The sequence below is a fragment of the Lissotriton vulgaris genome, unplaced genomic scaffold (genome assembly GCF_964263255.1).
Source record: "Lissotriton vulgaris unplaced genomic scaffold, aLisVul1.2 SCAFFOLD_2149, whole genome shotgun sequence".
NCBI lineage: Eukaryota > Metazoa > Chordata > Amphibia > Caudata > Salamandridae > Lissotriton > Lissotriton vulgaris.
Window position 1 is genome coordinate 390,151 of NW_028246894.1, and position 12,349 is coordinate 402,499.

The window sequence follows — 12,349 nt, forward strand, 5'->3', positions numbered from 1 at the left end:
TCTAATGATACTGACCTCCAAATGGAACGCCTGTAACTGACGAATCAGTCCTGCCCGAAAGGATCTGTTAGGAAGAACTCAAAAGGCTTACAATTACTGACTGTGTCTCGGATGAAGTTGCCACCCATAGCCAGTCCTTTACAGTCCTGTATGCTATAGGAGGTATTCCGCGGTAACCTAAAGCTGAGAATTTCGGCAGATTGGCCTGAGTCCTGGAACAAGTCCACTAAGAAGGTGACCTTGTATGCCTATACCTGTTGATAGTTCTCGCAGGCGAGATATTGCTCATGCTGAGCAGTACGCGTCAAGAGGCCTGCACGATAAAGAACCCCAATAACAGAAAGATCAGAAAAAACTGTTTGAGTGACGATGCCAAACGCACCGCTACATTGGCACTCACCCGAATGGAATCTTCTGCACTGATACCATCGGAAAACTCTTCATAGCACTGTAATTTGGGTTGTGCAATAGCTGAGTTGCCTAGGACTGAGATAAACCTGGAAACCTAATCTATGAGTCACACTTGTATGAAGGTTATAACCGGACCAGTCCGGTGCATCATAATCTGATGTCAGGAAGTGTGAGGCCAAGGCCCGTGATTATGTGAAGATAGACCTATCCATACATATATATCCCTCTAACTCGAAATGTAAAATAACTTGGTACTTGATGAGCACTAGAGAGCTGAGAGCTTGGGATAACATATACCTATCATCAACCATCAGAACCGTCACCGGAACGGCCGCTAACGAAGGGAAGGTGGAGACCACTAGACGCTCTCCCGAACTCTAAGCTGTGGAATATGATAAGAAACATATGCAAGAATGATGGGAAAGGAATTGATAAACTAGTAGGAATGTGACCACAAGCAAAATACGTCTACTCATTATAGCAGTGACCAAGAACGAATCTGTCCTAGAGTGATCTGTCGCAAAGGGCCTTGCGAAAGGATTTGCGACTCTCTGAAAAGCTGGCGCAAATGGCGTCATACCGACGCCTATCCCGATTGTGGCTGACTACGACTAGGATTGTTTTGCAGCCTGACAAGTCCGGATAATTCCTGTCTGAGACAACTAGAGAAAAGAAGGAACCTGGCGTCTCCGTCGGGAAATTCTTCAACCGTACCCAAGAGGGGGAGACCGCGACGCCCTAGTCTAATTACAGTTGCACGCGCGTGGATGCCCTACCATCCATCCACATATTGGTGAGATAAGAAAATACAAAAAATAAAAATAAAATTAAAATACAATTTAAACAAAATCATGCTCAAGAATTTGTTGTAGAAGAACGATGATGGGCGTCAATGAAGCCCTGTAACCCTGTAAGCGGCCCAGTTGACCACACAAGAACGTATAGAACCTGAGTGTCAACATAATTAGTTCAGGAGACTCTTGCGCTCCTATCGATTAGTTGTCATCCTCCAATATATATATACATATCCCACCATTACCCGATATCCGTATTCAATATATAGTAGTGCAAAGCACAGCGCAATGGAGGAGTAGAGGGGGAGCCAACCCTGTGCACACTAAAACAGAGAAATGAATAATGTATCGGCTCCTCAGCAAAGCTGTAGTCATTATACCAGCCCAATGGGCGTCCGAGTCATAGTAAAATACCAGGAGCGTGTGCGCACTTCGAGGGCTAGCCTATTGTTATAGCCTGGAGCATACCAGGAAATCTGCTCATGTAAAGCAGGAGGCACTGTGACCTCGAAACAAACAAACAGGGGACGCGTGCGACGTGCGTAGGCCAAATCGCCCAAATTAAACTCAAGTGGGTTACGCACACCGGAGCGTTATGACTCCATAACCACACTTGGCTACTAGGGAAAGCCTTTGGCGGAGAAAGCGCGAGACCGCGCAATAATTCAAACAACCATATGGAAGTTACAGGAAAAATTTGCAATTTGGAAACCATAATCGTTGAAACCTAATCTAGGAGCTAAAATCTAGACACAAACCACAGTTACTCATCTCATCATGGCGCAACGCCAGCGCCGCATTTCAGCTCTCGAGGGAGTGTTTGATTCAGTGTGTGGCCGAGCCCAGGCCTCCCATGAGGATCAATGTCGCCGGCATAATCAGCGCGAACTCTCCACTCCCGCAGGAGCGATCTGAAAGTGGTATCGGTGGGTGAAACCAAAACGCTACCAAGCGCACTAATGCATTCCAGTATACCTAATGAAAACATACACCAGGAGAATATGAAACTTAAATTGTAGGAAGAATACGAATATATATATATAAATTATAAATATTAAATATCATTTGATAATCGGAAAACATGACTCGCAGAACCTGGGATCGAACCCTGCACCACGGAGATAAGAGGCAACAGCCTTGCCCCGAGGCCACGTGTAAACCAATAATCGCGAACCTGATGAGGCCTGAAGACCCTGGAAATGGGGAGCGAGGCTATCGAGGGCAGCGCTGCCTTTGGAGATAAGTGCGAATACAAATACGCCTGATCAGGCCACCCGCGTTGAGGATACACCGCCGTACCCACAGTCCCAGGATGTGACAAGAAGGCGACGCACGTCTGCCTGCCTTTGTTGAATTGAGCCCTGAAGCCGCGCAGTACTCAGCGGCCAGCCGGGACTGAAGCAGCGCCTGAACGGGCCAACAGAGCAATCCACAGACTCTGCTGCGGGAGAAGGCGTAACACCAGTACGCCGCTTTCCGCGAGAACTCTACCATGCCCGCAGGCCATTGGGGAAGGTAAAACTTGGCCGGAGGGGCCGCACTGTTAATTCAGCAAAGCTTCCGCGGAGTACACCGCTCCCAACGGGAGCTGCTCCGCCCTTATTAACCATAAAAAACAACCAATGGCGCCCGCGAGTGCGGACTCAAGAAAATTATGGCAATTCTGCCTAAGTCGACAAATACATACTCCTAGTACCAAAAGCACCCAAGCATTTAACATAGCGCGATATAAGCGCAAAGCATTTAACATAGCGTGATATGAGCGCAAACATACTGGTAATATCGTCAAAGATAATCCAACAATCAACTAAGACATTAATCATAGCAAAATGTTCTGAGCACTTAACTGTCTGCGTGAGCAGCAAAGAAAGAGGAGGAGAAACAGGTTACAGCAGCTCTTATTGGGCTATACAGGATGTGATGTATGGACAAGCATCATGGGAAATGTAGTTTTATTTGCATACAAACCGTTTTTCATTGGCTGCTATGGGTAGCAAATATAAGAAAGAGAATCATAATCCGAAGCCTCCGGTCCTGTAATAGAATCGGCTTTGGTCTATTTATTTTCAGACCTGAAAGCAGGAAAACTTGAGGGATTCCACATTTATTCAGGTAAGACATGCTGCAGCTGAGGTCCAGCTTTATCGAGATAAAGGCTGCGTGCATCGACACGATAGCGCGCGCACGTCCCATAACGCACCCCCCGAGCTGAGACCATACCCGGATTCTGAGCACGAGCGGGGCCTCCCTCGCCTAAACAAAGAGCAGGCACTCGTAGACCCGGACCCTGGGGCTGGGTCCTGCCAGTAATATGCCCTTCTAGAGCCACAGGGACTAGATTTTGTTTACAAAATAGCTCAGGGTGGGAGCCCAGTAAATCGAGCCTTATTTAAATATAGAGCGAGTTCAAATGGAAGGGAAACTTTTTCAAAAGCACAGGCAGTGCATGCTCGAACCCGCATTTGTTACTTGAAAGTCGATTGCTGTAACGCTAGGCCACAGCGTTTCCCTTTTGAAAACGGTTAGAATTTTTAGTATACGTGTGGGTTGCTGCGTATTTCTCAAACACATTACACCCATTGACAAAGCCAATAGTCCTGGCTTGTTGTAGGTGTAATGTTAAGTGTTTTCTTGCTGGATCAACCCCAATTTTGAGCCCCTGGCCTCTCATAGAAAACTGAGCAGGCACTGCTCCTAGACTCCCGGCCCCTGGTCTTCGCGGGCTGGGTCCGGCCAGTAATGTTTATGTGCCCTTCTACCCAGTGCCACAGAGAACAGATTTGGTTTTAGGCTTGTTGTAGGTGTAATGTTACTTGTGTTTTAGAGCACATAAATGGACAGAAGTAGCGAAATACTAGTGGGGCAGCACACTACGCTAAGCACAGATTTGAGGCTTTAGCATTAGTTACTTAATACATGGACCTGTTCCTTTTTGTGTGACACCTTCAACCTCACGGTCTGCCCCAGTGTGCACATTTGTGGTGCCAGATGCATGTATATCTGCATGCATACTGCATAATAGCTTAGTGTATTTGTATAAAGACTGGGGCTGCAAGGCCTGTGTTACACCCACCAAGTGGGGGTGCCTTCATCACTGCTGCTGCATACATGTTGATGTGTAGTTTTACTTCAATTGAAGAGGATGTGCTTCGTATGGCCAGCTTCCCAGCAGGTTTTTATGTCCCACTCATTTTCTAATTAGCCAGCTGGTTCTGAGCAAACAGGAGGCTGTTGAGTAACTAAGGTAAAAGGAAGTTCTCAGCAGTCAAATGAAGTCAATTGTCACTTCTATTAATCCAGGTGTTTAGATTGGGGAGGGTGGGTATTTACAATAAAATGTCTGAATTTTCAAAATTGGTAACTCCACGCTCTGATAGTTTTTTTTTTAACATTTTCTGTCCTCTTCCTGGTTCCTACTTGCTTCCCAACTTCTCTCTTTGCTCCTGATGCCTTGAAATACCTGGGTAGGGTGGCTTAGTGGAATAAAGCATCATGGTCAAAGGTTCAGATTGTGGTGGGTCTACTCAACCATTGGCCCTGCTGAGGACGGCAAAATGAGTAACATTGAGTTGGGCAATGATAAACATGTTCAGCGGCCAGATACCTCGGGGTGAACGTGCACTTTACAGATGCATGTTATGTTGAACTTACATGTGGTCGCTGGTCGGTATATGATGCTTTGTGCATGAGACCACTAGGAACAACTTATTTAAGTATTTCTATGGCATTTCCCACACTGTCTACAGTCTCCAAATCTCTCTTTGCTCCTGTTGCCGTGCGGTGCATGTGGTTTGCATATGGTGCATATATATGTGAGCTCCCTTGCCCCAACTACCTTTCATTCCCCTTTCTTCCAAGAAATATCCACTCTAGCTTTTTTCCCCCGGCAAACAGCATCAGAAGTCTTCCCGTAGTCCTATGGGGTTTACAGTGGTCACTTTCAACCATTAGAAGCATGTGATCGAATGGATGAGATGGGGCATGGTTAATGGTGTGTACAGCTGTATTGCGCTACCAAGCAATGCCAATTTAATTGCATTCTGCTTGATGGCAATAAGTCAAAGTATTGCTGCTCCATAGGGAGCTGCCTACCATTATATCATATGAATGTAATCCCTTTACCACGTAATGGCTAGGGCGGTCGACCTCGAATCTGGGTAACTGGATTTGAGTCTCTGCAATGACGCTGAACATTCTGTGATTCTGGGCAAATCGCTTAATCTCCCCATGCCTAACAAAATAAAAGACTACAAAACAAATGAATGTGTCCTCATGTAACTGGTACTATGTTAAGCGTTCTGATATCCGATTCGGGTCAAGTTCGCGCTATATAAAACTCTGTAAAATATATATATTTTTTAAAACTGGATAATCAGGCTATTTCCTTAGTGGCCTTCAGTGAATGCTTAACACTTCTTTGTATTGCAAAATCTACGCATATTAGTTATAAATTGCACCAGGTCGGCGTACTTTTTGTGAGGCTTTTCTCAAATTAAATCTGTGAAACAGTTAGATATGCTTTGTATTATACCTCTGAAACTTAAATCAGCCCCAAGCTAATTCCTGGTTTTTATATCTAGCTGGACATAATCATGGTTTCATTCAACGTCCTATTTTTCTCTTGCGATCGCTCTGTGTGTGTTAGAAAAGATGGAGACTTTCTGCTTTTGGACAATTCCGGAGAAGTTATTTGTAAATGGCTGGTAGAAAATGTAGATGAAACTGGTCGGACAAACACCGAAGAGAGAGATTTTATAGCTATGATTCTTTTCCAATCATCTTGTAAGCACAATAAGTACATTTTTATATTAAGATTGCAACTGCCGGATAATGGTACTAATTACCAACATGATTCAGTAAAATCCTACATTTGGGAATATGTTAATCCAATAATGGTCAGTGTAAATTAACATGCATGTCCTTACATATGCCTTGCATTGCTCTCCAATGACAAATGTACCACTTACGAAAAGGGCAGAAACTTTTAGCTTGTGGCACTACTATAAGGCAGCCATTTGTGGATAAACTATTTTACTTAAGCAACTTTTTTCAGGAGGTTCAAGTTCCGGCTTACAATGTGTACTGTCTAATAAGGAATACTTTCTCTGTTATGGATAGATTATACATGTCCTTTAATATCAATACCTGTTTATTTATATATTGTGGCTACCGCTTGAAGATATATTGCAAGTGATCAATGTGTTATCTCTGTTTAGAAGTTTATATATAAAATGTCTTCTTTTTTTTTGTGAAGAAACAGTGTCTCACGATTCAAAATATTTTTGAAGACTTAATTGCAAGCTATTCTGGCACAACAGAGGGTCTAAAATAGGTGTTGCTTCAAAGGGCACAGGAGGAAAAGCAGTTGATGATGGACTGTGGCAATCGGGGAAGCGCTGGAAGACTTAAGAGGGTGTTACGTGAGCTCCAAGAGGAAGAAATTGCAGAGAAAAGATGCAAGGACAAAAAAGCCAAGCAGAGTGGTCAGGATTACATAAGAGTTGCTAACCATACTCATGCCGAAAGCACAGCTTCTCGGCCTGGTGATGCGAGTTCGCGGATGAATTTGCAGAAACTTGAAAACCTGGCCCTTTTAGCAGGGATGGCTAGTGTCCTTCATCCAAAATCTACAACTAAATATGACGGAGTAGAACGTGAAAAAGAACTTGTTTTGGAGTCCCCACTTAAAGCCACATATAAAGGACAAAAACATGCCTCCCTTTCACCACCAGGCCAGTTAAAACCAAAAAAAACTATTTCCTACACAAGAGCTGGCTGTTTCGAGCAATGGAGTAACTCCTACTAGACCCTGCAAAAAAGATCCTAAAATGATGGTACACTTTGCACAACATAGTTTGACACCACATGGTTTTGTGGCTAACGGCTCACATTCACACAGCCCGGCCTACAGTGACTTTCCACTGCAGTAACGCCTGTGGATGTGAACCGTACCCCTTGCCATGATGACCCATTTGAAAGCAACGGAAGCTGTGACCATAATGTAAGCAGAGCTAAATAAAACGCATTTGCATATTGTTAGGCCTGCATGCCAGCCTTTTTTCCTTTGTGAACGTACGATGCCCTTTGTTGCCAAAACCACCTAAATTCTACCAGTTATCTCTGCAAAAAGCTTTCATACTTATTTAAACATTGAATTAATATGGCGCATTCATTTCCTCAACAATAGGGTACATATACCTACCTATTAAAATGTGAGTAAACAAATGGAAAACGTTTTGATATGATCAGTATAAATGATGGACTAATGGTTGCTTTTCTTTTTTTTTAATCCCTCAGGACAATGAAGAATCATTTCATTTGATGACGGAGGAAAGTCCACCATTCAACACTGGGGTAATTTTGTAATTTTTTTTTAAAGGTACATAGGAAATGGCATTTCCACTTGTATGACCTAATTATGATTTGCTTTCTCTCTAAGGAAATGGTATATAACTCCTTGTCCATAATTAATTAAAACAAAAGCTTTTCTGTTGGCCCTGGTTCCTGTCAGGAGTGTGTACGGTTACAAGCCGAAAACGAACACTTAAAAGGTGCATGCTTCATATTCTACCTTTCCACGTAACCTGCAAAAAAATCCCATTAATAATCCTTTTTTTCCCATCCAAACACATGCATTGCCAAAAAGTATGCTTGTTAAGTGTATATTGTATTTATTATCTGCTGCCTTTAACAAGTGTATTTATTTGATTATAGCACAGTTGCAAGGCACTTGCAATAGTGAGTTGGCTGTACAGTATTTGCAAGATGCGCTGTCTGCTTTGACCAATCCACGGAATTTAACAGATATAACATCGTCAAAAATATGCAGTCGATCACTCACTGTACAAAAGGTACTACTTTTCATTGCCACTCTTTTAACACAGTTAAAGTTTATATAGGACAAACCTTGTAGATTTCCTGCATGAGGACTTTGAAATCTTTCTGCTTGCAATGTTTTTAAGTCTGGCTGATTTATACTCCTGGAGCTAACATAGCAAATATTACATTGTTAGCCATGTACCAGATGCCAAATCAAAATCAAAAACTCACAATCTATGCATATTTTTGAGAATGTAACCTAACATAATGGCAAATAGTTAATAGTTGTGTTATTTTGCAGACTGATATGCAGCAGTTGGTAAAGGACTCAAACGATCCTTCACGGTTCAGAGATGTACTCGTTCCAAAGAGAAAATTGCACAAACTCTTGGAGGAAGCCAGGGCAGCGCGGGACAGTGTAGGTTTTCTTCTCAATGGCATCAGCGAAATACTTTTTTCTCCTAAAGAACTTGCATCTGCAAAAGGTGTAACGAAGGCTTGTGCTGGAACAGCCGTCCTTGACGAGGAGAAGGTTGATGCATTGTTTGGTAAGATATTATAAATGTTCAAATTAACATTCAGTCGAGCTGGGATTGTGAAAATTCATTATACACTGTGTTAAGTTATGTTTGCATATGTGAGGTTGTATCATAACTGAACGATGACTCCATCATTGCTTAACAGCTGTCTGCAAAAGAACAATAAGAGCAATGGGGGTGGCTTGTAATTTCTTAACAGTTTGTGCCGAGCTTGTGCTACAAATGGCATGCAAATATGGCGCAAAGCCTTGAGTTGGGATTTCATTTGTAAATCTGTAGGTCCAGGTGTGAGGTTCTCAAACTGGATGAATGAGTGATAGCAAACTGCACTTATAAAATATACTGTGCTCGCAGCTTTTATTTAGACCGGATCAACTCCCTAATAACTAGATCCGTTGGTCCTGGTCCTAACACTTGGTTGTAAGCTCCTATTTTGATTTCTGGTCACTATGCTAGTTTCGTAGACAACTGTTTTCCAAATATGATTATTGCAACTACAGTTCAGACTCACCGTGGCTGCCTCAATGATGGTTTTGTACAGAAATCTGGCACTGATTACTTTCTGTCTGCAGAGGAAGCTTGCCCGCGTCTAGTGAACAGGACTATGGCACATGCTTGTTTCAATGCATCTACATTTGTACATTTGTACAGTCTTTCTTCCAAGTACATATAAATAACAAAGGAGGGAGGGAGGGAGAGAAACAGTGTTATAAATAAACAAAGTGGAATCCACTTGGGGGGGGGGGGTTCTTGATGGTGGTCCCTACTGTGGTGGGGAGCACACTGTGTTGTTTTGAATACCCCTCACACACCAACAGGCCCCTTGGTGTCATGCTTCATCATTGGGGTCTTCGCGCCCCTCTACGGGATGCGGCGTGCTACGACCGACGACTACGTGGGAGCACTTTCTGTGGACTATGTGTGGATGTGTGTGTGGTTCTTAATGTAATACCTGGCTCGTGGGAAAAAAAATCTTTAATTAATCCCCGGGCTGGTATTGTTAAAAGGGGTGCCGTGTGAGGTTACTGGTGTATAATTATTTACATTAACCTCTTGTTAGTGCGTCGACATGAACATGTTTTGGAGTGCGAAACTCCTTCTTCAGGACGGGAAATGCACAAAATTCCCCACCTTACTGACATGAAATGTATATATAAAAAGTACCCCAGCATTTCAAAAGGGTGAAAGAGCCAGAGAAGACACACTGCTACTTGGGGCTAGAACTGTCATTAGGGACCAGGGGCTCATAGTTCATAAGGAAACTTTTTTTTTCTTCACCTTCTGGCCCCCTCTTCATCAATGCTTTGCTCTAAGCTGTGCCACTTTGACCAAGTGGCCTTAATGTTTCACTTAGGAACCATGTAACCCTAACCATATCTCATCTGGCACACTGTATGAAATAATGGAATTGTAACTTTTGATAGGCAGCCCAGCCGTATTAAAAACCATAAATAATCATGGTAGCATGATACTGATGTAAGTTATTTTGTTTTTCCAGAGTTTATGAAGACTGAGTGCAGTGCCAACGGCTGGCCATCACTGGACAACAGAAGTATGAGAAGGAAGCTGGCTATAAAAATTTGCAATTTGAGGATTAAGGAAATCTCTGCATCTAGAATCAAACCACGAAGTTGCTGGTTTTCGTTGAGCTATTTGTTCTTGTTGCAGTAGTCTGGCCTTTCTTCCCTGGATCTTATTTTTTTTCTGGACGTTTTCTCTTGTTTGCTATCCTGGCCCCTGTGGGGCCAAATATGTGCTTTAGATAAATAAAATTACGTTTTAACATCCCTTTTGATCATTTTCTCCTTTACCACTGTTTTGTTTAGTGTTTTGCAAATGGTCACCATGTCAAACAGCGTCCGATAATGCTCTGTACCTCTAAATAAGGCAAAACCCAGTGAGTCAGGAGTATGGGAGTAGTGGCACATGTTAAGCCGATCTGAATGCAAAGGTATAACATTGCTGCAGGCCACGTCTTTTATATAAAGGTGCTTGTGGTATTTCTGCAGCACAAACCTAGCCAAAAGTAGCAACTTGTCTACCTCTCGCTGTAGAGTTTAAAAAGTAATCTTTCCAATGCAGGAGAAAAATAATCTGAGTATTAGGACCAGATTTAGAGACGTTTCGTGTCTGGTTTGCTTGAGTTTTATAATGCAGACCTGATTCAAAATTATTTTCGGGATTTGCAAAGAGCAAATTGGTATTTGGTACAACACATCCGAAATGGGAAAAGTTTCACTTTTGTGTAGACATAGTATTTTTTGGGGTAATGGAAGGGTACCCTTCCATTACAAAACCTAAACTAGACTCTCGCAGACAACATTGCATTATAGTGCCAATGTGTGGGTATAGTTCTCAGCGGCCTAATGGTGCAGCGATGCTAGTGAAAGAGGTAGACATGACACTTTCCTACTCTCCTAGTGGCACCCTGCAAAGCAATAGCAATATTGGCAGTGTGCCAACGTGCTCCTAACATGGAATTGTCAAGGTGTAATCCAAACCGTAATGATTTATTAGTGATCCACAGGCATACTATATTAATTAAATCCTCCTTATGGAGTCATCATTTAGTAACCACACATTCTTTAGTTGTCCTTAAATAATCCTGAGTAATCCATGTTCATTTTTAAGTTGTGATTAAATCATCCTAGAGTAATCTACACTCATACTGAAAATGTAATAGGGCCATTCAAAAGTAATCAATAGCCATCCTGAAGCGGTCATAGGATCATCCAGGAATAATCCACACTCATCCTGAAAATGCTATGGGATCATCCCAGAGTAATCGACTTCCATCCTGAAGCGGTTATAGAATCATCCAGGAATAATCATCAGTCATCCTTAAATTGTCTAGAGCCCATCCTGGAGTCATTCTCACTCATCCTGATGTTGTCAATTAGTATTCGTGGAGTTGTAAAAGGTAATCACTCCCTGCCAGTGGAAGTCATCAAAACACCATACTTGCGTAGTTTTTGTGATTACAGTAAGAGTCATCCCATTTAAATTATCGGCCCTATGGGCAGACTTCAGGATGGCTTGGGATGACGTCCCCAGGAATAGCTGGCTGAAGTCATGGATTGACAACAGAATCACTCCAGGATGATCTTCCTTTTTGACTAGGGATCCCATCCCCCGAGGTCAACCCGGAGTTAGTCGGCTGCCATCAGAGTAAGTAGAGTAAATTGAAAAAAAGGGAAAAAGGAAAAGAATAATGTGCATGCAAATGAATTTAAAATCGAAATGCATTTACTGTCTAAGCAAGAGATTAGATGTGGTTCTTAGGAAATTATAGAGTTTGTATAATTCATTCATCATTCTGTATACATAATTTATAAAACAATATTTGTCTATGATAAAAAAATAAGAATATCAATGATAAAACAATGAACCATTTATATTTATAAGTATTGTGTATTAGCAATTTGTATTTAGATCATGTGTATTTTTTGTATAGTCTAGAGTAAACATGTCAGTTTAAGGTCAAATACACTGTGCCTGGTGTTTTTCCCACAGAAGTTATTTCCCCGTTAGGGCTGTATATCCTAAATTCAGGGGCCCCGTCCTTTTTCCAAAAGAGTAAGCCATCTCCACACAGCCCTAGTAACCACAGCTGAAGGCGCCGCACGAATGTTTAAAAACCCTGGGCATCAGGAGATTGCTGAAGTTGTGCAAAAGTTGGAAAAAGTCCCTTGTGAGGAGATGGGTGCAGTTTCCACAACTTTGTCCAAGTTAAATGTAACTTCTGCAGCTGGGATTAGCGGGACTTCAGGCTGCAGGGCCTGTCTG

At 42.5% G+C, this 12,349-nt stretch overlaps 1 pseudogene; it reads left to right on the plus strand.

Moving 5' to 3' along the window:
* The first annotated feature begins 5,797 nt into the window (after positions 1 to 5,797).
* LOC147665702 (uncharacterized) lies at positions 5,798 to 10,308 on the plus strand (annotated as a pseudogene).
* The last annotated feature ends 2,041 nt before the right edge of the window (positions 10,309 to 12,349 follow it).